Source organism: Rhinolophus sinicus, chromosome 4, assembly GCF_057876585.1.
Source record: "Rhinolophus sinicus isolate RSI-liver-muscle chromosome 4, RSI-T2T, whole genome shotgun sequence".
Taxonomy (NCBI): Eukaryota; Metazoa; Chordata; class Mammalia; order Chiroptera; family Rhinolophidae; genus Rhinolophus; species Rhinolophus sinicus.
Window position 1 is genome coordinate 28,293,276 of NC_142504.1, and position 18,373 is coordinate 28,311,648.

Below are 18,373 nucleotides of genomic sequence, written 5' to 3' on the forward strand. Positions count from 1 at the left end.
AAATCTACACCTTGAGATAAAATAATTATTGAAATGTTCTGAGGTTACACAATGGAGACACCTCAATATTTCCAAGTTATTCTTGCTTTGACTACTTATTATTCAGACATGATTTGAAGAGGAAGCAATCACTCTGCTGTCCTTTTCTATGCCACTGAGCAGCTTCTTAATCAAAAGAGATTACCTGAGGAAAAGATCATTCTATCTAAGGCTGTGTTACATATAATGGTGTTAGCCACTCTTTTTTCTTTTAATAAGGGGATGATGCATAAATTACGTCCTCTGATTTTCATGTAATTGGCATTTGTAAAATTAACTATTTTTAAGCTGGAAACTTTTTACATACAGAAGACAAATAGGAAAGCTAAAAAGCAAATGTTTAATCTTCAACACTACCCTTAAACTGGTTCCTACACTGAGTTACAAAAGATGTTTGCCCACTGCCAAACCTATTATTTGGAAGGGTTGTGAATCTATTCCTTGTGTGGTACTGCTGCTTCAATTGTACATAAATATTTTACAAGTAATCTTATGCCAAAGAAGCCTTCAGTTGTTACTGTGGAAAAGGATTTTTGTTCCGGTGAGTGGCTTCACTCCTGGCCAAGTATTAAATTTGCATTTCCTGTCTTCAGATGCCAAAAAGTGAGTTTTACATTCGGGCCTTATTGATCTAAAAACATTCAACAAGTTCCCCATTGTAATTTTAAAAATGTATATAGCTACTAGAATGTGGGAGAGTTTGTTCTTAACGTTGAGAAGTAGTGTTAATCACACACACTAGGCTCCTTTAAGAAATTCCCCACAAGTACTTAAGAAAGTTAAAATATAGTTTCAGTTTGTGCCCATCTCTACTCCTGACTCCTTTTGTCACCATCAGACTCAACCTTTTTAAGTCTCACTTTTCTTATCGGTAAACTAGCGACCACAACAAAACAAATCAGTGCCTAATTGGTAGGATAGTTTTAAGGATTAAAATGAGATAATGCACAGAAAACATTTTCACAGGGCTGGCACGTAATAAGATGCTGGATATATATTCTGCCATTATCATTATCATAGTATTAGCCATATAAAGTAATTGAAAGTAATATTGTAACATGAAGAAAAATCACACTGGGTTTTTTCCAAGCAGGATTATGCCATTGCCTTGTGTTCCCAAAAGATCCACACCAATCCCATCCTAGCACTTCTCTCTGTTGTGTAATGTCCCAAATTGCTTATCTGTGCAACCACTTACACATTCCCAGCACAGGATGATGAGCTTCATCAGAGCTGAGACTATCTGGTCTACTGTGCATCCTCAGGCAACATCACAATACACAGTAATTTTGAGATGATTAAATAAACCGATGCATTTATTACTAAGTTATATTAATCCATTTCTTTTAAATTGTTTCTTATCGTACGAAGAAACAATAACCCTTAGTACTGGGGGCATCCAAAGTTTTTCTACATAGTACTGTTTCCTGGATTAATAAACTGTTTAAATTCCATTTTAACTCTGCTTAGTTCTTGTTAGTGGCACTCCGGTAATCTTCCTTTTTAATTATGTTAATTAGCCTTCAAAACTGCCAGGGTTCTCCTACAGCCCTTCAAGTAGGGCTCAAAACCATAGCCACACAAAGCCACCTGTCATTTGGCTCCAAGCCATGAAAGAATCCCACTTGACAGTTTATCCAATTCAAACTTTTCTGTTTCAGCCACAAAAGAAAAAGTATCCTCATGCAACGTTCCCTTTACCATTCTTCTATGAGCTACATCATTCCAAAATCGAGGATCTGATACAAATCTTGCCTGTACAATTCACTATTTATTTTACACTGTTCAAAGCTTCTCCTAAAATATTCTCCTACAATTTAAACAATTCTGTGTCACACTATTACATCGGTATATTATTCTATTGTGTTTTATTTTCTCATATGCAACCTAAATTTGTTGACCTTTTTTTCCTACTAGAGTGTAAGCATCTGGAGAATAGAACCACATGTATTATTAGAAAATAATAAATTTTTTAATGAGAGTTGTATATAAATAAATTGTTGTAAATAAGTGGTGATGTCGGGACCAGGACGGATTTCAAATGACTACTTTAATCTTGTTTAATTTTGCACAAGCTAATGACAAGGATAGATAAGAGTTGTGTGTCTTTTAATATCTGAATGTGGCCACACTTAATCTACATGTTGTTTTTTTAAATCTCAAAATCAGCTCATAACCAGCAATCAGAATAAAACAGTTTCATTGAAGCCGTGTGCTTCATATCATATCAGACTTATTGTGGCTGTGGTTACAATGTGCTTTGATGTAATAAATAAATTGAAACTCAAGTATTTCTTTCTTACATACTCCACACTGTTAATATACTAAATGGAAATTTGTTCATTAATGAAACATTCATTGAGCACTTACTATAAATTAGACACTATGGTAAGCACCAAAGATAAAAAGATGAATAAAACATAGATAATATATGAACTTATATTATCTTAGATAATATATGAACATACAAATATTGGGACTGATTTAATTCAAATTTTACATAGAAAGTACAAATGAATGTACCTATTAGAAAAATGGTATTTCTAAAGTCACCAAATACTTGTTTGAAAACATGTGTGTTGAGTGAAATTAACTTCAAATGGTTGCATTTTATTGAATTTGTTTTCTCCTTCAAAAAAACTACAGCTTTCCCAACACTTTATTATTGTTAAGGCCAAAAAACTTTTAGTTTTTGAACTTTATGATATTGGAGTTATCTTTGATGTCTCTTGCTGCTAGACCGCTGATTTTAAATGATATCTAAATCTTACAGACACTATCACGGTGGCTGTTGCCACATGTCTCATGGAATATTTTATACACCATACAAATCCTTCTGTCAAAGCTGATGATGAGCCAATTTTCAGAGGAGTGAGTATTCCCTTCGCACCTGAATCCCTCAATGTGACACTACATGGTAATAAATTTGCATTATATGTCCCTTCAGTAGAATATGACTTTAATGGCATAAATTCAGATTAGGAATAATAAAACAATCATTCATTTTCTGAACTTTTAAAAATCAGATCATTTTTGGAAGAGTTAACCTATAATAAGTGCTTGTCCATCCTCTTTTTGACTTGAACTTCAGCTAAAAAGTCTCCCTGAATGTCAATTAAAAATATAAATACTAGTGGGAATCTGATCTAATGGAATCTGTAGTAAGGGATTCACTTGAAAAAAATCTAATGGAGCTTGTTTTTGTAAAAAAAAGAAAAAAATTGTGAACACTAATTATGAATTCTCCCAGGAGAAACGGCAGAAGAAATTGAGATTATCCAAAAGCAAGTTGAAAAGTTTACCAACAGTTAAAGGCTAGAGAGATCTTCGATTTTTACTGTCCTATTGGCATTCTACCTTCTGAAAGTAGATTTATAAATCAAGAGAGATGAAAAAAGCAAAACTGCAATGAAAGTCCAGTTAATTCAGTGTCTCTGCACATTCATACATTGAATCCAAACAAGGTTAATGATGTTATGTCAATATTACCACTTTTAATCTACATTTTCTGGTGATGATAGTTGACCCTGGCCATGCAAAAGTATATAGAGGGGGAGACAAGCACCTGAGTGTTTTAAGAAATGCAAACAAGAAACTGAATGAGATCTAATAGTACATAACTTTTCTGAGAAAATGAAAATTCACCTGCAAAGTTCTATCAGCCAGGGCCAACTTAACAGTTAAGAAAATTCCCTGAGGAGGTAGATGGCTTGCCCTCCTACATTTGAGAGGGCAAACGTTCCCCAGCATTGAGAGGAGAGAAATCAAAGTTATAGGTTGTTAGTATAGATTGTACTTAATTGAAAATCCTGTCATTCTTATGATTGAGAAAAACAGTATAACATATTTAAGGGAAATCAGAACAAAAAGTTGAGAGATTGCATGCATATATGTATACCTAAAAGGTTTGAGGTCATTAGAGCTAAAGTCTTAAGAACTATTTTATAATAGTGCAATGCCTCCCTGCCCAGAGCTGGCAAGCACTGAAGGAATCATCTAGTTAAACTCTTTGATTTATGGTTGAGGACATAGAACAATGCCACACTGAGCAAAACTAGAGTATAAAGTGGCTTTTTAAAATTCCACCACCAAAACAACTACTAAAATGTATATAGCCTATAAGTGTCAGATAAAATTATACTGTAACTCATAAACACTAAAATGTGTTCAGTTAGGAGCATTTATTTACAATGAGTAACAACAATAAAAGATGACTCTCAAGTCAATAAGAACTAGTAATTCCAGTTATGCTTTGAGATTTCTACAAGAACACTAATTTCTCTGTACCATGAAAGTCTCCAAACAAAAGCACAAAAACCTAACAATTATTTGTATATTGAGTGGGTAGAGGGAGGGAGAAGTACACCCAAGGCATTTTGTTTTCCTCTTAAGTTTTATAAAAACTATATACAACAAACTAAAGTACCTCTGTGATCACGAGAGAGTAGTTTACCCCAAAAAGAGTGATTATTTGAATGCTGCTCTCCTAAAATAAGTTCCATGTGGGCAGAAACTTACCTGTCTTGTTTACTGCCAAGCTCCAGTGCCTAGAATAGAGCCTGGCACACAGTAGATACTCAAACATGTGGTTAATAAATTAATGTTCTTACAATAATGTTCCTGAATTCTAATAACTGAGTATTTCTTGAGTAAACCTTGGCATATCCATGTAATTGAATTTGGGCAGATATAAAATATAAGTTTTAGAGGTACGTTCATTGATATGTTAAGACATCCATGATGTGGGTTGCTCTCTATGTTGAATGAATAAAAAGAGATTATAAAACCATAGGCCATGTATGATTCCATTCACTTCTCTATATAAGATAAATTAATGGCTATATTTACATATAAATACTTTGAGGAGTATATACCAAAGTGTAGCATTGGTTATTTCTGGGCTGTGAACATACAGGTGATTTTGTTATAGCTTTTTAAAATGTTTTATGTTGTATAATAATAATTTTTTTAAAAATTTATTGCTTGTGGAATTTTAAAACCATTTTTAGAAGGAAACTTGGCCTAATGTGTGCTTACATGGAAGGCTGATTTGGTCTTCCAGTAAAGGTTGATACAGAAGCTAGGGGCACCAGAAAGTGAAAAATCCTGCATAGATTGGTGAAAATTTAAAAAGGGATAAAAATAATTAAAAATCTTCTGGGATTCAAAAAAGAGAGAGCGAGAAAGAGCAGGGAGTAAAGTGGGAGGTGCAAGGATAAATGACCATATATTTTAATGTGTGCCAGAAAAAGAACACAAAAATTGTAGGAGCAAATCTTCAAAATAAAATTACATTCATTGTCAATAATTCATAAACTACACAGAAAGAGGACAAGATAAACATTTTCAACCATGAATTACCCATTATAACCATTTACAAAGAAATGTACTGAAGAATACTTCTAGTACGCTGATAATGATCAGAAATTGATGATACTCTGATTTGGACAAAATATGAACTTGAAATGATGAACCAAAATTAAATGTTCTAAAGTCAGTCATCCAAGAGGTTTGCAGGTACAGAGGAATTCTATTTAATATTTGACAACTTAAAGTTATAATGTTCCAAATTAAAGCTCATCTTTTGGATAAATCTCCAATGATGTTTCCAACATTTTATCCATGCAGTTTAATTTTGTTCATTTTCTTCACAATTGAACTCATAATCAGTACAATGATTGTCTGATTAAGGCTAAATATTTGCTGCTTTGGTTCATCTTACCGGATTACCCCTTTGTTGCAACAGCACTGTCACTTCCCTTTTTCCACACATTGCCTATACACTCATAAATAATGACAAACATGTTGTCAAAACTGAACTGATGGCTGGAAGAGAATATAGCCAGGTGGCAACTAGAAATATTTATTAAATGTCACAAAGAGAACATATTGTCTTGTAAAGTATAGACAGCCATGCAGTTTGAAAGTTAAACTTAAAAATAAGAGGGCTGTAAGAACCCCCTTATATTCTCATACCTCTTGGAGTTAAGGTAAGCTGGCATTGGTAGAAGACAAACCAGAAATGAAGAAACTAACCAAACTGCATCAAGGATCAAAAGCATATTAAAACTCAGACTGCCTATCTTCCTGATTAATGTTCATTCACACAGACTGTGCCTGTAGATCACAAGACGTTATTTTAAACTATATAAAAATCACATGCGGTCAAAGCTTCCTTAATTGAATCTGTTCTTTCTATGTAGATGATTATCACCTAGTAAACCTTCATATTTCATTAAGCAATCTTTCAGTTCGTTATATTTTTCAGCTAATAATTTCATTAGGACGAATAAAAGCAGACTGGGAAGTTACCAATTCATTTTGATCTCCAATCTTGCAGATAAAGCATTAAGAACAAAAGATACTATATAAATGTTTTTCCTATGTCACTCAAAGACTGTATATTATTCTTTGCAATAAAAAAATTAAAATTAAAATTGTTCACTGCATCTTACTTGTATAGCTGTTCAAAAATACCAGCAATACATCTCCTTATTGATGAAGACAGATACCCCCCCACCCCCGCCCTACCAAGGTAGATAGATTTCAGTAAGTATTATTGTTCAGTGTCTGGTCACTCACCACACATCACAGCTTTTCAGCCCCTCCTTAATTTAAGCCCTGTTTACCTGTCCAGGGAACAGCACAGTAAAAGGATGGAGAGTAAAATTTAGGGCTTCTATTTCTGGCAAGATGATGAATTAGATATCCCCTGAACATCCCCACTACCAAACACCAAAAATGTCGCATTTAAAAAAATTATCTTTTTAAATGTAGAGCTGATTCTGCAAAAAAAAAGTAATCAAAATACTCATAATAATAAAGTAGGGCTCATAATAATAAAGTAAGAGTAAAATACAAAACTGTAAGCAGTCAGTTAAGCCTGGGCTATTATAAGTTTGTCGGCTAACCCAATAAATCTAATATGCACAAGAAACAAGCCAATGAGGACAAGAAACAAGACGTTGGCCCACTTGCAGTAGACTTGGAACCTAGACATATAAAATGGGGAAAACCCCTCTCTAAAGGGCTACACAATCAGTGAAAAAGTAAATAAATAAATAAAAAAAGCCACTCTCCAAAGGGAGATGGTAACGAATTTTTTTTTTCCTGGTCTTGGTTGTAGAGAGCCAGGTGGGTTTTGTCTGTGTGGAATAGGTGGGTTGAATGTAAATTCTAAAATAAAGGGGGAAAAAATATAAGAAAAACATTAAATATTTAAAAAGAAAGAAATTTTTAATGTAAAAATCACATGGCAAAAGGAAAACACAAAAAAGATAACAAAAATAAATTCAAACCTATTGGTAATCACAATGAATGTAAACAGACTAAACTTTCCAGTTAAAAGACAAAGATATGCAGACAGAACTTTAATTTTTTTAATCCAGGTTTGAGTTGTTTTAAAGAGATGCATATGAAGGTTTAAAGGACAAAAGAAGAATATATATCAACTAAATACTATTAAAAGCAAAGGGGTATAACTATACTACAAAGACAGATTTTAAGACAAAAAAAAAAAAAACACAACATAGTGGTAAAAGGTTCCTCATAATAACAATGTTTTAGTTTAAGACAAGAACATACCAATTTTAAACTTGTATGTATTTATCAGCATAGCTTCATTTATATATACAGCAAAAATTAATAGAAATATAAGAAATTGACAAATCATGTTACTGACTTTTTAAGTAGGGTCCTCTCAGTAATTGAAAGATTAAATAAAAGAAAAATGAATGAGGTTCAGACATTTCAAGGCAGTCAACACACTTGATCTAATAAATATATAGAAAATTGTGCTCTCAACAATAAGAGAACAAACATTCTTCTCAAGCATACATGAGGGATTTATATAATTTACAATGAAAAGGCACAGAGCAACTTTCGAGAGTTTCATATAGGCCATCAACTTACTTTGACCAAAATGAAATTAAGATAGGATTCAATAACAAGAAGATAACTACAAAACCCACATACTGGAAATTTTAAACACTGTTGTAAGTAACTAATGAGTCAAGGATAAATTGAGTGACATGTCCTAATTAGTTAAAAAGAAATGTACCAAAACTAATGCAAGAAGAAAAAGAGACCTAAATAAACAAGGAAGTGAAATCAGGAGTTAAAAATCTTCACATAAGAAAAACACCATGCCTAATGGAAATTTTACTAAAGTTGAAGGAAAACATAATTCTAATATTATACAAATATCACTGGAAACTAAAATATAGAGAACACTCAGCAAATCACTTAGAGATATCAAAACCAGATAACAAAAGTATTTTAAAACTAAAATTACAAACAAACCAACTCATGAATTTAAGCACAACCTATCCCCCAAAAATATACAACACACACACACACACACACACACACACACACACACACACATACACACACTCATGGCCAAACTGGGCTCATTCCAGGTATGAAGATTGATTTACCAGTATAAAATGTGTTGATGCATTTCATCATATTAACACATTGAATAAGAAAATAATATAATCACCTTACTAGATTAGGAAAAGCATATAGGAAAATTAAATTGATATTCAATATTAAAAAAGAAAAAAAACTCAGAAATGGAAAAGACTGACTTACATGTGATAAATAAATGAACACTATATTCAGTAGAATACTCTACATTTGCAAAAATGACAAATAAATTAGAACTGTATTTATCAACAGGGATGATTCTCACAAAAAATTTGTTAAGCAAAAACCATGAGTTGTCAAAGATGACATTCCATTTATGTAAAGTAAAAAAATATGCAAAGCTAGATACAGTGTTTAGAGATATAAACACATAGAGTAAAATCATTCCTAGAGCAAGGGAATGATTTGCACAAAATATAAGATAGAGGTTACCACTGGGAAGGAAAGAGGAAGGTTTAGTAATGCACAGTAAGATCCAATGGTAATTATTAATATAATCTAATCAAACTGGGTGGCAATTATCAGGTTGTGTCTTATATTTAGATATTTTAGGTAATTTATATTCATTTAAAAAAATCCTAGTCTTTTAAAGAATGTAACAAGATCAATTCAAGATGGTAGATTGAGCACAAATGTTCTTGTAAATTCCAATATGGCAGAAGAAAATTGATCCTAAGAAAATAATTTGACAATAACCATAGTCATCAAGATGAAAGGATGACACAAGCAAACCAGAAATATAGAAGGAGTTTTAGGAGAGAGAATAAAAAATGGATCAAACTAACAGGAACCACAGTGCGAAAACTTTAACCCAAATGACCTAAGAGAAAGCCACTGCCAAGGTGAGAATCTTCCTTCCCAAAGGAGGTCCAGAGAAACTCCAAGCTCAGAATCAGCAAATTCAAAGAACAGGATAATTGTCAGGACAATTAACTAATAGACCATCAGTCAAACAGCAGCTACTGTGCCAATGTTGGCCCTCCTTCTCCTAGACAAAGAAATAAAGCAGCATTTGCTTCCCAGGATAAATTCTTAAGAATTACTTTCCAAACGAAGGAGAATCTTAGCCTAGATATCCAGGCCAGAATGAAAAGCAAACCTAACTCCCACAAAGAGTAATAAAATAACTAAGTATAATAGTAACTGAGACCCATAAATGAAACACACCGAACTTCACTACCCTAAGAGCAGACTTCCAGCTTTATTGCCCATGAACACCAAAGGAAGCTTCTATGAGCACATATTATTACTCTTAGATAAAACGTAATACCAATACAAGACCAAAAGCATTAAATGAAATAATGTGTATGTTTATATTAATAAAAGGTATAACCCACAGAGTTTTAAATTTTATAGATCAAATAACATAGCATTCTAAGTTACCACTCTTAGATACGTAAGAAGATACTGTCAAAAGTTATAACCACAGTGGGGTACGTTAGTACATCTGTGCAAAATTAATAAAGTGTCCCAAAGTAAAATTGCATTCATTTTAATAAAATCAATTAATAAGCTTACAATAAGTAGGTATATAAATTCTGTATGATAGAAATTACACATACTTTCAATTGTCTCTTGCAATAATTTTAAAATCTGACCATGTATAATGCTAATTAAAAAAACCTCTATATATTCATATGAGTGATATTAAACAAAGTAGCCAAATTCTCAGGTTAGCAACAGATAGCTAGCCAGAAAAATTTCTAAAGGCTACTATAACCAGATAACAAAACAAAAGGAGAAAAGCATGAAAAAGTTAGTCTCAAAACCTTTATTTTGTAAAGATTTTTGTAAAAGTCCTAAAAAAAAAAAAAAAATTTAGCAACAATCCAGCAGTTTCTTTAAAAAATGCATGGTAGCCTTAAATGGATTACCCAAAATTATATATATATATCTATATCTATATCTATCTATCTATAGATAGATAGATATAGATAGATAGATATAGATAGATAGATAGATAGATAGATAGATAGATAGATAGATAGATAGATATAGATATAGATAGATATAGATATAGATATACACACATATATAATACATTCTATGTGTGTGTATATATATTATATACTAATATATATACATATATATTATACATATAACATATATATATGTTAAAAATTGGTGCAAAAATAAATTAGCAAAAATTTAACATGTTTTCCTGATACTGATCATATTAAGCTAGGAATGGAAGGCAACTTTCTTAACTTGAAAAATATATGCCCTAAACATTATAGCAAAATATTAGGTACATTCCCCTTAAAGTCAGAAAAAGGAAAACATGTCTGCTACTACAGACTATTATCTGTTGGTCTAGACATTCTAGCCTATTAAGTAAGTCAAGAAAAAATAAAGAATAAATATAAAAATATGGAAATATAGGAGGAGAAAGACATTATTTGTTGATGGTAGTATTATTTATCTAAAACATCTAATAAAATCAACAGAAATTTTAAAAAATTCAACTAAGTGTCTAACTAAAATACAACATCTAAAAAACAAACTTTTCTGTGTATTATCAATAACTAATTAAAAATATTAGTAAATCCCATAGAGTACCAGGCATGCACTACCACTCTCAAAATATTCACTAAATGAAGGAAAAAATGCCCACTTCAGGCATATTATTTTAATTTAAGAATCCTCAGGATAAAAAAAGAAAAGATCTTAAAAACTTCCAGAGAGAATAAAAGGGGCCATTTACAAACGATTTGGAAAAGAATGGCATCTGATTTTATCAGCATTAGAAGCAATAAGAATACAGAGCAATGTCTTTAAAATTCCAAGAGAAAAATAACTTCCAAATTGAATGCTATCCTCAGTTCAACTATCAACCAAGTATGAGGCACAAACAAAGATTTGTTTAGTTTCTCTTTTCAAAACTCCCTGGCTGTTTGAGGGTCTGCCACCATCATGAACAACACAATTAACCATCGGGACCGGGAAGTTCATGACCAATAGACAACTTCAGTGGAAACAAATGGTCATCAAGAGCCTTCATCCTGGGAAGGCCACAGTACCTAAGACAGAAATTCAGGGAAAACAAGCTAAAATGTACAAGACCACACCACATGTGATCTTTGCATTTGGATTCAGAACTTATTTTGGTGGTGGCAAGACAAGTGGCTTTGGCATGATTTATTATTCCTTAGATTAGGCCAAGAAAAAATGAACTCAAACATAGACTTGCGAGACATGGGCCTGTATGAGAAGAGAACCACCTCAGGAAACCAGTGAAAGGAATGCAAGAACAGAATAAAGAAATTTAGGGGGACTGCAAAGGCCAATGTTGGTGCTGGCAAAATGTGAGGTGGAGATTGGACAACAGAAGGAGTAAAATTCATCAGTGATTTTATCTGTGGTGATTGAGCAGACTTTTCATGAAAGGATTAATAAAGTAAGAACTTAAAAAAAAAAAAAATACATTCAGTCATGCAAAGTCCCAGAAAAAAAAAAAAGTGTACTTCCTACCCACTTTTTTAAGGAAGCTAATTGAGAGTGCTTCAAAATAAAAGAATAGCCCAGGAAAAAGAAACACTAGTGGACAAAAATAAAAGGAATTCCCAGAACGATGATGAAGGAAAGTTCGAGGAAAGTTGCACTGTAGAACAAAACAGAACAGGAAGATGGAGGGCTCTAGAAGAAATGTCTGAAAAGGGGAAGAAATAAAACAGATATTAACTACCTGATGTGCTTGACTTTCACATATTTGGTTGTGAGTGCAGGAGATTCATAGAACACTAGGCAGAGAAAAATAAGACAATTGCTAACTTGAGTAAGGATAAAAGCGTTGTATAAGAATGGAAACAAAATTGTAGTATATAATATAGCTTGTGTAAAAAAAATTTAGTATAATTATAATCATGTGCCTGAATAAGGAATTAACTTAAAATGTGATGCAATTATAATGGGGTGAGGAGAAGGATGGTGTAAGAAAGTGAAATTCTCATCACCCAGTGTCACAAGTAAATACCAAAAACAATGTCTAATAAATGAAGAAAAAAAATAAACCCTTACCAGTAAAGCATGATATTTAGCAACAGGTATATATGGCCTAAGAAACTGCTAAAAATGTTGAAAATTGTTGTTTCTAAGGGTGGGAATTAGAGTGGGATAGCATGGTAGGCTGTTATATGTTTAAAATTTGCTCTCTGAAAAAAAAAAAAAAAAAAGCCCTAATTTGTAGTATATTCCAATTTGTGTGGTGAAAGTACACCCTACCATACCCCCACCCATTTAAAGCTAACGATATGTAGTCCCTGAACACAGAGTTAGGAAGAGACCTGAAAAAACTGGCTCCAGTACATCAGTGTTCTAGATCCAAGGACAGCTGTATTTCATTATTTGGTGTTAAAATTCTATACATGTATTACTTTAAAAATAATAAACAAATACTTATATAGATTAGTAGGTATGATAGCTTAAAATAAAAAATTAACATAATAAAAATGCTCTCATGATTATAAATAATAGAAATTGTAAAATGCCTAAGAATAGATATAGATATAATTGGAAATGTTAAAGGTACACCTCAAGAAAATTAGAAAACTTAACAAAAGATATCTAAAACCCAAAAAAGACTTTGTTTTTATATGGGAACCTCCATATAATTAAAATGCCAAAGCTTCACAAATTCATTTTTAATTAATTAAAAGCTCAATCTAATGTAAATAAGTTTTTTTAAAACAGAATTTTATAAGCAGATTCAAAATTTAATCTAAAAAAGAGTAAGAATTATTAGATTATCATTAAAACATGGTCAGCCCTTGCCATACTATGTTAAAACATACCATGAAGCCACATTGATCTAAAGATTATGCTATTGACAGAGGGCACAGAAATATACAACTATACCAATAAATGTAATATTCAATTCAGTAGGGAGAAAATGGATGACTCAAAAATTACATGTGGGCCAGTGGATACTTTTATAAGGAAAATAATAAGTTGGATTATTTAGATTTATATTTCATATAATATTAAAAAATAAATTTCATATAAAAATGCAGACTTTTAAAAATTCTTTAAAAGCATTTAAATAATCTTTCTATAAAGAGTTTTCTTTATAGAAAAGATCTTCCTAAGTTAGACATAAAACCCAGACCTTCAAGAAAAATATTTCCACTGACATAAACAGTAATAATTTCTGTGGACTAAAATAGGATATAACCAAAAATTAAATTGAAAATAAGGATTCACTTTATACATTATGAATCAGTAACTACACAAAAAGAGTTCCTATAAATCAATTAGAAAAACACAAACAATTGAATAGAAAAGGGGTTCAAACCATAAGATCAAACAATTTACTGAAGCTATGTGAACAGCCAATAACATACAAAAAGATGCTCAGCCTCACTAATAATTAGGAAAATGTCCATGAAAACAATGATGAAACAAATTTTTAGCCACCAAATTGGCAAAAATTAAAAAGGATGTAGAAAAAGTCTTTTTTTTTTTTTTTCACTGCTGGTAGTAATATAAGTTAGTACCATCTTTTGGAGGACAATTTAGCAATATCTCTCTAAAATAAATGCTCATGCCTTTTGTCATACATTCTGGAGTCTAAGTGTGAGTCTGACTACACAGAGTCTAATTCACCTCACTCCTCATATCTCCATTTGCCCATGTAGATGGGCTATCAAACTATTCTTTTTTCCTAAATTAAACAAGTTCTAGACAGGCTTAAAGTTTGATAATGTGGTATCAGAAAAGTCAGAACTCTCAAAATATTTATTATATCATTAATTAGTTACTAGAGTTTCATTTTCAGGTTATACAAAACATTTTTTAAACTATGTGATTATTTTTATATATATGCAGCACTGATAGAAAAAAAGGTGTTAATAGCTATCAGTTATTAATTTTCGCTCCACACCAGAAACTATGCTAAGCACTTTATATATATTTCATTTCATAGTTTTAATATGTTTCTGAGGTATTATTATCCTCAGTTTGGAGATGAGGTTTAGAGAGACTCAGTAACTCGTCCAAAGTCACACAGCAGGTTGGTGGATAATTCAAGCCCAGATATGACTGTCTCCAAAGAGCTGAACCCTATGTCATGATTGTAAAATACGAGCAATGAACCAATTGCAAAGATAATGAATGATGCAGTCAAGACTGCTTATATTATGAGTTTTTATTCCATAGAATTAACTATAGGATCCATTGTTAAAATCATATTCTTAAAACATTAAAAAATAATCATTCACTGAATTAATACATGCAACACTGTACAGAGCTCTTCTCTCACCTCTTAAGAATCCTTCAAAGTGTTTGTTATCTATCCAAAAACATAACTATTTATGAAAAATATTAGACAACAATCGAGCCCTCAATAAGGCATTCATGCATTTTCCCCAGGCTTTTCCTAAAGGTTTCCACTGTCAATTATAACTTCTAAATATAATGTTTTGCATAATTTTTTGGTTATATCTTTATTTTTTAAATACATTTAAAATAAAAATAGCATGAGCAATAGCTACTATGCAAATCCAAAGCATCTTCCTGGCACTGGGAGGGCTCTAATTCTCTTCAGTCATTGCTGGTCCATAGCGAATGTGACCATCTACCTGTGGGTGGTCCCTCTGCTTTCTCTGATATGTACAAGACAATGAGCTTAGTAGTGCCAGTTTGGGTTCTTAGCTGTCTGACACGGTTGCCGAGGTGTTTGTTCGCTTTTATTAGTCCATTGTAGATGTTGGCTCTCCTCCCAGATTTTCTGCTTTGTTTTCCTAGCTAGCATTTGTTTGGACCATCTGCTTCACGAGATCAGCATTCTCCTCTCCAGGTTCTTCATCTTTGTCGCTACAAGTTGGAGTATTTTCTTTTCAAAGTAATGGCCACCCGTACCTTATCCATTTTTATATTCAATTCTCCAATTTTCTTCAGCAGACTTTTCATTTTTTGGAGAGTTTATCTTATTTAATTTAATAGTCTAGAATGGAATTTATATTCAAGGTAAGAGCTGAGCTTGTTCAATGAATTTTTTTTAACCCAATACCACATTTAAAAATAAATTCTTTTGATTTGCTTTATATCATGTCACTGGAGTCCCTCTTATTAATATATTTACCCAGTTGGATAACTTATTTATTTTCTGTCTTAAACTACATATCCAATAAAAATACCAATCTTTTTTTTAGCAACAAATTCAATGAAGCTGAAAGAGCATGGGAAGCATGGTGAGTTCATTCCACAAATTAATAAAAGCTAGAGTAGCTGAAAGCTTAAAAGATGACATTCACAATATCTAAACAAAAAAGTGCTGTTAGAGCAGCAGATCAGCTGCTCTGAAAAAAAAAGAAGGCTAACTAGGGACAGTCCAGCCTCACTGGCCAGACCAGGAAATGAGTTAGTCCCAGCAACAGGCAAGATGAGGGCATGGTTTTCAGGGTTGCAGCTGCACAAAAGGCAGAGGTCCTGGAAGTTCCTTGATCTGTGTATAAAATCTGACCACATGTCTGTGGTCTCTACTCTCTGCATGGAGAGAGTAGACCGAAGTAGTACACAAAAGCATTGGAATACCATACACAGGGTTCCAAGGGAGGGGAAGCCAGTCTCTTCCATTAGAACTGTAACACAAAGTAAGGGTAGGATCATAAAATCACAGCCAGACCCCTAATTCTGGAACTTGAGGACCAAGTGAGCAAAGCTGGCCTGTTACTGAACCTTCGATTATTACTCAGATTCTAACGTTTAACTTATTGTAGGGGCCCAATGGCCTTGGAGTCTGAACAACTGAGTCTTCAGTTGGGCCTAAGCAGCCCAAACTAAGAGAAGATAAATGGTGTAGATCAGAAAACCAAACAGGTCTCTGTAGTTGAAGACCTGTATAAACCTGATGCTGAGGATTGAAGCCAGAGTGGAATATGTCAACATTAGAACATATGTTCACATATGGGACTTGCTCTCCCATGCCCATGGCAGACATCAAAAATCAATCACAGCATGCTTTTCCACTGAACGCAGATATATTCTTCTTGTCTGCCTTAGCCTAAACTTGATGCCACAATTACTAATTGATTGGAATTGGCATTCCAATGGAAGTGAAATCAATTAGCTCTCCTTGATTTGCCCTTTCCTTTTTAATCCTTTGCTGTTAGGTTTTTATGGAAAATTTTAAAGTAATGGCATTATCTCCTGTAGGCAGATGTTGTTCCTTTACCTATTTAATGGGGAGAAGGTGGTTTGAAAAATATCAGAGGCACTATTGGAAATTCTGCTGACTGATGAACACTTTTGCAGGCCAAAAAGTATTTTTTGGATCTTATCTGGAAGACAGTTCTACAGATAAATTTCTTTAAATATTCCCATAGTGTCCTGAATTAAACTTTTGTTTAAAGGGAACACAGAGACAAACACAGGGAGCTTTCACTTACATTTGCTCAAATATCCCAAAGGGCTGTGGCTGGAGTTTAGCTATTGAGCAAAAGAGTCTCCTGAGTCTATAAGCTCAAACATAATCCTTTTCAGGGTGTAGATGAAGCTGGGCACAATTAGGCACAAAACGATATCTTTAAAGAAAAAAGAAAGTCTATGCAGGCTGCAGTCCAACTTCAATAAAAAAATAAAAGAGAGAAAGAAAAGCCATACCCTTGGATAGATAACATGACCTTCAGTGGGTGTAAGTAAGAAGCATTAGTTTTAAACATCATACTCTTTGGATCCTCTCTCTCTTTCAAAGAGTAAAACTCTTTAATAAATAGGAGATAAAATTAATACACATTTTATAGCTCTATCAGTTAACTGAAACAACTGGGCAATCTGTTCAATTGCAATTACAAAAATTCTAAATTTGGTTGGACGAGTTCTTTTTGTTGTTTTTTTCCAAAAATATTGTTCTAGTGTTCCATTGGTTAAAGACAAGATAAATGCTTCCAGAAAATAATTCAGTAGAATGAAATATGATTTCCACGGGGTGCTGATTTTTTTTTTTTTAACTATGTTCTTTTACTTATTTAAATACTACAAATGGGTTTAGACCCAATGTTGCCTGTTACTCGCCAACATTCCAGCAAATGATTGAGCAATGGTTCTTCATCCAAATTATCTACTTCGATATGTCTTTATTTCCTTTTTTCTATGGCCATGGCATTGCTCTTAAGATTTAACTGTCATCTTGATAAAGGGGGAAGTTGCAGAAACCAATTACTAAGATCTTGTAGAATTTAATAGAATAATTTAAACAATGCCCGAGAGATTCAATGTATTTACAACACCAAAAAGAGAAAAGTAGAGAAAGACACTTGAAAGAAACTCTAAAGTTCTTTCAAGTTCAATAGCTGTCTAACTAAATAGAATGTGATGTGAGATTTTAGGGCAAAAGCAGCAAAGAGGGCTGTGTATTAGTTCTTAAAGAACTGTACCTTCAGCCTGCTAGTAGCTGTCATTCCCATAACCTTTGAAGAAATCCAAGTTTACCTTTACCTCAGTGACATGGCATTTTTTCTGTTTGCAAGTCTTATTCAGCACTTTAGGTTGCCTCTTGAAAATTGCGTGCTGGTTGACTGCTTTAGACAGATAAGACTTCTAAACTGCTTTTGACAAAAATGATTACAGGTCATTTTTTAACATATTCCCAATATTATAAATATATCCTCAAAATAGGGTTTGTGCTTTCAGTTATATGTTGACGACAGGAAGCAAAAGTGTCATTTCTACACATGGTAGAAAGTTATATAGAAATTATTGGGTATTCAAGTACTTCAAAAATGCCCAATAAAGGAGTTGAAACTTCTGCAATCTGGAGTTCTCAATACTTATTCTTGGGAAAATTATAAGAGGTTTGGGCCAGAAATGAATTCTTTGTGTCTGCCTGCTTTCCTGTTAGGTAAGCAAATAGCTATGAGCCTTACTGTTTTCTGGGTCATTTCCATAGCAAATCACATAGTGAGGGAAG

At 32.8% G+C, this 18,373-nt stretch overlaps 1 protein-coding gene and 1 pseudogene across 2 annotated transcripts in view; one reads left to right on the forward strand and one right to left on the reverse strand.

Moving 5' to 3' along the window:
- Nucleotides 1-18,373, reverse strand: part of NXPH1 (neurexophilin 1) — a 282,603-nt gene that overhangs the window by 73,872 nt on the left and 190,358 nt on the right. The window lies entirely within an intron of this gene.
- Nucleotides 11,420-11,778, forward strand: LOC148758343 (small ribosomal subunit protein eS24 pseudogene; annotated as a pseudogene).